This window comes from Pinus tabuliformis, chromosome 3_2 (assembly GCF_031772625.1).
Source record: "Pinus tabuliformis cultivar Carrire ecotype Pingquan chromosome 3_2, CPIR1, whole genome shotgun sequence".
Lineage (NCBI taxonomy): Eukaryota > Viridiplantae > Streptophyta > Pinopsida > Pinales > Pinaceae > Pinus > Pinus tabuliformis.
Window position 1 is genome coordinate 85,376,049 of NC_142302.1, and position 11,342 is coordinate 85,387,390.

Here is an 11,342-nt window from a genome sequence, read left to right on the forward strand (position 1 = left end):
CTCTGTCTCTCCAAGTTTTTTGGCACTGGGATCTTCCTTTGCTGGTAGCTTCAATTTCTTCTTTAATGTTGCAATTTCAACATTCTTCTTTCTGATTATCTCTTCTGTAGATTTGGAATTTTCTGGATCAAGGTCGGATTTGACCACCATTTCCTCCAAATATTTAATTCTGGTATCTTTTGCAAGTGAGGAGATTTTCTCCAATTTGAGTTGATGTTGCACATTATTTAGAGTAAGTTGTAGTTTTGACATAGTGATAGTATTCTGAGTGAAACCCAAATACACCATCTCTCCTTCCTGCCTATGCATATCTATTTGATACAAAGGATGGACATCCTTTGCATCAAATTCAAAAGTGGTATGTTTGAAATATGTTACTGACTTTGGTTGAGAGACATGGGCCTCCAATAATTCCATATGCATTCTTTCCTTCTATGTACCATATGATGAGATGAGTCTGTGCTGAATGGAGGAGGATTTCTTTATGAATTGAGCTAATACACTATCATGAATGCCCTCATTCCTATGTTTGATTTCCTTATATCTCTAAAAAATGTTTAAATATCTCTACTCTGCAGATGTTTTTGGTGTCTGAGGTACACTAGATGGAATATCTTTTGTAACTGAGGAAGATGATGGAGTCTTTGTAGTACCACTGTCCAGCTTGAAAGTCTTCAAACCAGAGAGCAGAATAGTGCCTTGTCTATCCTCCAGTGATGGAAATTCTATTTTTGAATCGGAGCCTGCTTTAAGCTACTTAGTATATATTTTAAATTACTTAGTGGAGACTTCGGTGACTGGAGAATCATCCTCTCTTACTCTCTTATCTATTTTCTCTTTGGGTATTGGAGTCTCTGAAGCTGTCCTAGAAAGTACCTGCTGCTTGGCCTCCTACAATGTATTTTCCACCCATGTGTGCTAGTTCATATACTTTTCTATTTCAAGCCTCTGAGTGTGCACATATGGTGTAGTTTTTTGTTCCACTCCCAACTTGGAAATTACCCCAAAGGGGTCATAAGACCAAGTGAAACTAAGAGGGAAGTTCATCTGTTTCAGCAGGAGGTCTGGTTCCCCTCCTGGTGCTCTACTATTGCAGATAAAGGGCCCTACTTCTGCCTTGATTTGAAACTGCGATTTCTTCTTGGCTGCCATGAAATGGATATTCTCAAAATGAATTTCTACCTGATGTATTCCAAGGCAAATATCATCATTGGAAAATATTTGGGCAATTTGTATGGTGGCAGCTCTGGACCATACACTCTAATCTATGTGAATGATTGGTGAAGGTACCAATCCCCTGTTTTGACCTATTTACTGAGCTGCAGTACCTTCTGAATTTCTACATTGATCCTTGGAAACTTATGGCCACTTAACAAACAAATAGATGGGTATACAAATTTCTTTATGACTCTAAGAAATTATATTCATGTGATTGTTTTCTAACTAAGGAAGTCCAGAAAATGAATGACTCTGGCTCTCCTTCCTAATCAAGCTTCTGTACTAAGAATGGAAACTTATCAGTTTGGAAAAACATGAACATATGCATAATAATAGATAAATATCTAAACATTCCTTCGGTTAAAAACTGAAGGAATTGTTCATGAATTACATTTGATAAGAAGTGACCATAGTCAAAGGTGACTGATGGTCGTTCTTCTAATGAAAGGGTGGACATAAATCCTAGAATATGCTCATCTATCGACTTATTTGAATAATAGCCAAGAATGGATGAAAAAACATAAATAATTTGCCTTTTCCTTTCAGGGGACATAGAAGATGGATATGGGGGATTTTTCTTAAGGAGTTGAGAGTATTGAGGGAGGAAGATTTCAAAGATGGAAGCTCTCTGGGTGAAAGTTAACTTCTAGTAAATTTATTAGAGAGTTTCAATGGATAAAGGTGAGAGGGAATCACAGTGGGGAACCTGGAGCATTTGATTAATGCTGTCAAATGTGATGGTGAAGAGAATTTCACCATTTGGGGAGATAATTTCCCTCTTTATTTCAACTTAATAGGCTTAGAATCTTAGGAAGGATTTAGGGAAATGATAGGATTGGGGAACAATAAACAGAGGTAGTCTGGATTTCTAGAGGTGTATCTCATCAGATTGGTCAAAGAAATTATTCTGAAATGACCAGCGCAATTCGAACAAGTCGAATCCACACTATGTTTCGGCGATTTTGTAATCTCCATTTGCAAATGGGGTATGGTCTAAATCGATAGGGGGATTGAGATTGGATTGATTACAGGGGAATTTTTGTGTGCCATGGTGGTTGTAAAATGGAGAATTAAAAATTGTAACAATAGGAAATTGTTGTGTGTTCAATAACGGCGGGAATTCAAAGTGGCTGACCTTTGTAAATGTATGAATGATAGGAAATAGAAAGGCTACAAAAATATTAGAGCACATAGGGGTAGGAGCACTATTGAATGAGCGAGGAAAGAAAAGTGTAATCAAAGTGGTAAATTTTATATTTATTTGTTCTGAGAAGGCCTTAACCATTCGATTAATGGTCTTTTTAAAGCATTAACTCTTGTAATGCCACGAGAAAAAAGATAGGGGATTAATGGAGATTGTAACGGTTTTAGATGTGGCAGCTGGGGGTTAGTCGATTAGTGGAGTGGGACCGTTGACGGGAGTGACGTGGGTAGGGAGAGGTGTCACAATGGGAGTGGTAGATGTGATAGGACGTGGAGGTGAAATATGGAGGGTAGACGAGGCAAGCGGGAAGGCAATATCACTTTCGGAGGGAGGGCGCAGTAGTATTCAGTCTATGAAGGGGGGTTTGAAATCAACTAGTGGTGTCTCGTAGGTGGGCAGTAAACTCCTTTTTAGACCCCCCCTGCTGTTAAACTTTGCCTCATAGGGTGGGGGGGGTTTAAAACCTGCCATGGGCCGTTGGATTTATGTGGGGAATGATTGGGGATGGGTGAGTAAGGGGTGGTTTAACACCGAAGGACCCCGCCATATCTTTTTGGGTGCATGAATCATAAACCAAGGTATAAGACTTTGGATAAGGGAATACTTAAGACTTATTCAATAAAAATCTTCATTCTCGTATTATAAGGCTCTCTGAAAGCATATGTGGGTGAATTTGAGTATGAAAACCCCTTAAATTTTATTCTAAGAGATAAAGACAATTTATTTCAAACACTAGACTAATCTAATCAACTAAATTAATCCAAATTATGCAATTGGATTAACATTATTCACCTATTTCTACCTATCTAATCTTAACCAAGATTAAACTATCTGGTTAAGTTATTCATTCTAACCTGATTAACATAAATTGAAAACAACTTGAGCATGATTAAATTATATGTCTCAAGCAAAAAGGGATTGTGGCATTTTAAACAAGTTGCACACAATTTCACAAATTTATTCTTTTACAAAGCCAGAAGGCTAGTAGTGGCACTTAAGCTAACATCACTTTCAGGTTTATTCATTTTTTGTGGGGTTCATTTATCATTTATTTTCTCTTTGTTTTTCTTATATTTTTGTAGTTATACCCTCTTTTACATTTTTTTTTCATTTTTCTATCCTTTTTCAGAAATCATTTGTAGAAAGCTATATTATTTACAATCTGAAATACCGAAATAAAATACTCAATGGTCACTGATCCTATAAATAATAGAACCCTAACAGGAGGAAAATGAAGCACTTGAGTGGGTGCCCCAAAACATTTGAACACAACTGAAAATCATTTTATACTCCCTCCACATGTTTTAAAACAGAAACCATTCTACTGCATCTCATTTATTTTGTACCTTTATGTAATATGTAATTCTTTGAGCAAGAATAGAGCATTCATAAATAATTTCATGAAAGAGGACTCTTCATAATCCTAATAATTTGGGCTCTAACAAATAAACAATTTTATGTAGTGAATAGATATTTGATGGTAGATTTCAGTGATTAAAATGATAGCTTTATTCTTAATCTCATTACAACAAAAATAAATTCAACCCTAACTAGTTGGGATCTAATAAATCAAGAATTACATGTAGTAAAGTAAACTTGCATGGTAGATCCCAATTATTTGCAATGAAAAATTTATTCTTGATCTTATTACAACATATATAAATTAAAGAGTACATACATATTTCCTTATCTAAGACAAACTTTGAACACATTCCAAGGTTTCATAGAAATATAATGGTACAATTTACCTGTAGGACATGAGAAAGCTATGCACATCTAGAACCCATCACTGGACAATAGTTTTATTGCGACACCATCTCATGGAATTAGAATCATTTAGATAGATAGTTTTAGAGGGATACCTTGCAACACATATTCAACACACCTTCAAGCTTCAAATTCATCAATTGATTTACTTTAGTAGCAAATTCTGGTGGGATTTCATTAAATACAACCTGACAAAAGCCATTTACGATAGCTTTCATTGCCTTCTCTGGATCTATACCCCTCTGGAAATAGAATAACTGATATTCACCAATTTTTGAGGTACTTGCTTCATGTTCAACATGGGCTATTGGGTTCTTCACGTGGAAAAGGTTGCAAATATTAGATGTATAATGGAAATAAGCATGCAATTCAAGGTTTATCCTAAATTCTCTGGGGTGAATTATAAAACACCATCTACTTAAAACATGATATATGGTAGTAACAAAAAAATAACCAAGATCCCACTTAAGAATTCAGAATGTTGCAAATAGGAGATGTCTTAAACAATATGAACTATTTAATTACATAATCACACTCAAATAGACAAAAGTGTGAAAAAAATGGAGTTGGAATATTATAGTCTTGTCAAGGTAGATATAGCTATGTAAAATTTAACTTCTATCTAAAACATGTAAATGTAACTTCTATATAACATTCTAAATATCCTCTTTTCAGTCATTTAAGAGACTAACACTTTTTTTTTTTATCTTTGGTTAATAACTTAATACTCCACCAAAATTAGAATTGAATTGGTTCTTCACAAATCAAGGGGAAATTCGAAACCACTGTGAAAATGCTTACTCATTCCCCTTCCATATTTCTATAAACAATAAGATGCAATATACATGAGTTATAAGTAATATGATGTTTACATGTTATATCAAGACAAATTTTTTCTCATCTCATTAACTCTTATCTTATAGTTGCTAATAGATATAGCCTTTAAAATTGTGAGCCATCCTTGTCATATCTTATATTTAATGATGGATATAGCTTTTAAAATCATCAAGCTTGTTTGTTATTTTATGTACGGTCAATTTAAATGTAAGTGCTCATAATTTTACTCAATATTATCTTGTACAACTAAAAAAAAAAATGATGTGCGGGTGGTGTTTCTAGTGATTTCCAAACTTGTTTTAATTACCTAAATTTAGCCTATTTAAAATAACTAGGGGTGGTGTTTCTAGTTATTTTCTAACTTGTTTTAAGTATCTAAATTTAGCCGGGCTAGTGTTTCTAGTTATTTTCAAACTTGTTTTAATTACCTAAATTTAGGCTACTTAAAGTAAATAGTTGCACTGACCATCTTATCCTCAAGTCAGTGACTTTGATTGAGGGCATCTTCATGACATCAACCATCTCTGAAAATTATGAAATATTAGTAGTATATTGCATTAAATAGACAATGTTGGCATAGAATCTTTTATTATCTTTTTTACTCCATGTCACAAATTTATTGATATTTTATGATTCTTGGTTTCAATTTCCATGCTAAGACTGGATTCATCACGCATGCTATTATTTTTAGTTACGCACACATCATATTACTCACTTCTAATTGTATAAAAACGAGAGAGTATGCACAATGACATGTGGGTGTCTATTTTACTCAACAATATGCTTGATTTTTTAACCCATTCCAATCCTACCACAATGAAATTAAGAGAGACAAGGACACAAGAAGGACTATCAATAAATGAAATTAGAGACTTTAGAATGCAACTAAAATTGTACCTAAATCTAATGATAAGTATTTGTAGTTTCTTGGTCACTAATGAGCATCAAATCACACTATGAAAAATTCCACGCATTATGAGAATTTGGTTGCACCTGCTATAATCCTTTGTAGTAGTTCATTGACCTGCCTATAGATATAATTTTAGAAACAATCCCACTCATGCAATTCTTCCCTATATGGATCATCTTTGTCCCCCCCTATTGGTAGTTATTTTTCAAGGCAACATAATATAACTCTCCAGTTGCTTCATCACCTTTTAAAACAATGCTTGAGTAGTTCTAGATGATTGTCGAACCAATGTCTACTCAGGTCAACGAAATCCTTGATTTGTCTCCATCGCATAAAAATCTTTTCGTAATAAAATTATAAATCCCACGTCTGCATTCCTCATCCTCGACATACCAATTCTTTATAGTGGAATACTTTATCATTTCTCCCTCGGTGCAATAGAGATCCAATATTGTGGCATGGAGATGATTGGTGTCATAAAATGGTGCAATTCATCCTTCAATATATGTCAAAGAACTCCTCTTACCTCAAAGAACTCCTCTCATTTACAACAAATAGGGTCCTCTCAAACTGCCTGGTCTCCATCTCATTCATCCAGAAATAAGTGGATATTTCCATGGGTGACAAAGTGTGCTTGGAGATTTAATAGAAGGATCTCTCACTAAAAAAATAAAAATAGAATGTAGCAAAATAGTTATCAGCATGAGGAACAACCCTACCAAGCTACTTCCTAACTAGATGAAGATACTCTCGAACTACCTCTTGTAACGAACAAAAGATAACCTCAACTACCTATAGAGTCTACCTATGCATGGTAGCAATGAAAAAACTGTAAAAAATGACATCTACAATAATGTTTCTCAATCTCTTCTTCTAGTCAATGACATGCCCAACTTTTGAAAAGTATCAAGCAGGTCACAGTCCACCTCATCCAAGCTCCTCTTCTTCTTATACTCTCTCTCTCTCTTTAGGTTTAGAATAATAGCAAAGGCCTTGGAAATTGATGGATGGGTAAAAGTTATCAGACCATTTGGGTTCTTCAATTTTTAATCATTGTCCGTAAGCATTGAGTCTAAATTTCAAAAGCCATTTGGATTCCTTATTTTTAGCTGAAATTAACATAAGCTTTAGAGAGTTGTAAGGTTTATTGGATGTAAGTATATTCTACTTAAAATATAGTAACATGGTTTAAACTATAGGCATTGATACCAGATTCTAAGGATGAAACAAAAATATTTTATGTTCATAATTACAAGAAATTTTAATTTCATGTAACAAAGTTTGAGGAAGGTATAATATTTGAACCATACTAGAAAATTTTCTTGCATCACTCGATCCCTTTGAATTTGGGCATGGTAGAGTCCATTACACAGACTATCAAGAAATAAAAAAAAATATTGAAAAGGAAAAATAAAATTTCATGCATTCTAACCCAAGAAAAGTTAGGGAGGATATCTCTACAATATGGACATGAAAAATTCTTACTTGTCCATTTCCTTTTGTTGAATTGTTGGCAACAATTAAGATCTGCATTATCATAATCATTAAACACTTTCTACAATAAGGACATGCAAAATTCTTACTTATGCATTGCCTTTTGATGAGTTGTTTGCCACAATCAAGATCTACACTATCATAATCATTAAACCCTCTACTCTAGATGAAATTTATTCTTTGATCATATAATCCCTCCAATTTGTTTACCCATAAGAACAAAAATAATCTTTAGTGAAAAGGAAGAACTCTCTAGAGTCCAAATTCATACCCATGTACAAATGGCCAAAGTCTCCATCCCTAATGAACTTGCCCTTCCTCCATCTAATCATTGATGCTCTCCTAAGGAATTTACCATGCAAACTCCATTTAAGGTTCAAATCCCATGAAATCCATAGATCATGTATTTGGTCTTGCTTCTCTTGGCATTTCCACGTAGATATCAACAAAGCAAAGAAAAATGCACTGCTACCATTTGATGTTGTAACCAGGGAAAGAAGACGAGTGTGGTCACGACCTCCAAATAGGTCTTCTCTGCATGGCAACAAAAAAATCTCATGGAGGATTACATGGACATCTTCACCTCAACCACAAGGGAGCATCTACATGGTTAGGTCATTCAATTCATTGATGTGACCCTAGGTGTGTCGCTACCTAATGGACAAATATATTGACACTGTGTTCTAGAGAATGATGAAATCAAGAGGTAGATTCAGGAGTTATTGTAGAAAGGGCACATTAGGCCAAGTTCATCACCCTGAAGGAGCCCTATTGTGTTGGTACAAAATAAGGATGGGAAGTAGAGACTATGTATTAGCTATCGGGAACTAAATAAGATCACTATCCAGAATACGTATCCAATCCCAGAGATTGATGACCTTTTGGACTAGCTCAAGGGTGGAAAATATTTTAGCAAGATTGGATTGACGTTGAGGTATCACCAGGTACCAATAGAACCCTCTGATGTGTGAAATTCTACCTTCAAATATAAGTATGACCTTTTCGAATGGTTGGTAATGCCTTTTGGGTTGATGAATTCACCCACAACCTTCATGAGGCTAATGGATGACATCTTGCGATCTTTCACAAACTCATTCATGTTGTTTTATTTGGATGACATCCTCATCTTCAACAAGAGTTGAGAAGAGCACCTCTCTCATATTCGACCAATTCCTCCAAACTCTGTGACAACACAAGTTGTGTGCCAATTTGGAGAAATTCTCTTTTGGTATGACCTAGTTTCAATATATGGGTTACATCATTGATGAGCAGGGTGTGCATGTGCACCTAGGCAAGATACAAGTCATTTAGGATTGGTCAGCCCCAACCACTCTAATGGATCTCTGCAACTTTCTTGGTCTTGCTAATTTCTACCACATGTTTGTGTTGGGGTTCTCTCATATCACTTGGCCTTTGAGTCAAGTCACTAAGGGCGGAGTGAAAGAAAAACAAATTAGGTTTGAATCCAAACAAAAGGCATTTTATGAGTTAAAGCATTGCCTCTACTCTGCATCAGTTCTCAAATTACCATAACTGTAACAAATATTTAAGATTGAGATAGATGCCTCTGACTATGCTATTGGTTCAGTTCTTACTCAGCAGGGGCATCCAATGGCATATCAAAGGGAGACACTTTCAGACACAGAATGAAAGTATCCCACTTATGACAAAGAGATGCATTCCATAGTGTAATCTTGTTGATAATGTAAGCATTACATTCTGGGTAAGGAAATGGTCATCCAAATAGACCACTGACCCTTGCACTTCATACAGACACGAGGGAAGTTGGACAACAATGGCCATAAGAAATGGTCCACATAGCTGCAACAATTCCATTTAAACATTAAGTATAAGAAGGTTAGCAACAATAATTTTTCAGAACGCCTCAGCTGACCACCTGTCATGGCATTAACTGCTATGCTCGACTCTTCTGGGCATGACAATTCGAGGTGGCCACATCAGTACAAGAGTGATCCAAAATTTGGAAACACATACCAAACGCTCCTAGAAGGCATGCAAATTCCAAATTTTCACCTCCAAGATACATTATTATGTCATCTAGGACATATTTTTGTTCCTTCAAGTAAGTGTGCCAAGATGATTTTGGAGGCACACTACAGTTGGGTTGCTCGACACTTCGGATTAGAGAAAACAATGGCAGTGACAAAATGTATTTTTATTGGACTAACCTTCGACAAGATGTTGGAAAGTACATCAGATCCCGGACTGCCTACTCCATTTCCAAACTGACCATCAAGAAGAAAGGCCCATATACTCCTTTGCCTCTCCTAGTCAACCTTGGGATTTCATCTCCATAGATTACATGTCAGGTCTCCCTTCTATTAACCATTATAATGACTGGATTTTTGTGGTCATCGATAGATTGTGTAAGATGACCATTCTCATCGCTTGCCAAAAGAGTATCATAGTAGAATCCGCTGCTAAGCAAATCTTTGAACAAGTATGGGTACACTCTTCTCTCCCACAATCCATTATGATAGATCAAGATAACAGTTTCCTAAGTACATTTTTGTCAAGTATCTGGTCACTGCTGGATACCAAGCTAGCTAAGTCTACAACTTTCCACCCCAAAAATAATGTCTAAACAAAGGTCATTAGTAGGATTATCGTACACATTATGCACATATGCAACTTGAAGAATCCACACAAATGGGATGAAAGCCTCCCCTACGTCCATCACAACTACAACAGAGCTCTCCATAGCTCAACTAGGCACAACCCCCTTCAGGTGGGGTTGGGATTCCAACCACTATGTCTAATTGATGTTGCCAGACCATTTGCAGTTACTCAGGCAGATTTGACCCATGTCTAGTCTGAAGCTGACAGAGATAACAAATTTATTGAGCCCATCTAGCACATCCTTGAGCAGGTACATGAAATATTGGGCAAAGAAAATTCTAAGAACAAGAAGCGACATCATCAACATCAGGTGCCATAGAAGTTCCAGGTGGGTGAAAAAGTTTGACGACATTTGCAGAAGGAGACCTTGTTGGGCCGTACGGTAAGCTTCGACTGCTCTGATATGTGTCGTACACCATCACCAAGAATGTAGGGGATAATTATTTAGAGCTCAACATTCCACCATTCCTTGGTCTACACGTAGTGTTTGATGTGGACTGCCTTCTGCCATACTTTCCACCATTACTGGACACATTCGACATTGCAGAACAACTCACGCTAACAGAGTTAAACCAAGATTGCATGGAACATGCCACAACTAATTGAATCATGGATACACATATAAATAATTCTCAATAATAGAGGATCCAACTATATTGGGTTGTCAAAGCTGGCCAACTCTTGCACCGAGCCCAGTCGCTCACCAGGGACCAACTTTAGGAGAATTTCCCCATCTGATGGAGGCACTCAACGGAATGGAGACCATTTCTTCCTAAGGTATGAGGAATGATCTAGGTGGATATTAGTAGCCACCCACCTATTTCTCTTGGACCCCCACAACGGTTTGTTTTATTTTTTCATTTTCCTTAATTGTAGCACAATTTATTATTTTTTGCATTTTTTCCGGATCTCAACTTCGAGAGCCATTTTGAGGCCCTCAACATTTTTTTTTGGAAAATGGGGAAAAAATAGTTTTGCATGTATTTTTAATGCCAAAAGTTGTAGTTGTCATAAATACCTTGCTAACATGGTATTTTTCACATCAAACGAAGATCGTATGCCAATGTTCTGCGCTCAGGAAGTTAATGTTCCAACGTACCCAAACGAGGCCCATAGTTTTGGCACTTCATCTCCTAGGTATAGATTTTTGGATATTTAATGTTTTTCATTGTTTCTCAATAATAAAGAGGCCTTTGATCCTCATTGTAACATATTTCATAGGCATGTAGCCAATCACTTCTCAAGGATAAGCTACCATAGCCTTAGCTAGTT

The 11,342-nt window shown here is 36.1% G+C and overlaps 1 pseudogene; it reads right to left on the reverse strand.

Annotated features, from left to right (window-relative positions):
- Nucleotides 1–7,058, reverse strand: part of LOC149179958 (iron-sulfur cluster assembly SufBD family protein ABCI8, chloroplastic pseudogene) — a 28,956-nt pseudogene extending 21,898 nt beyond the window's left edge.
- Nucleotides 7,059–11,342: the final 4,284 nt, after the last annotated feature.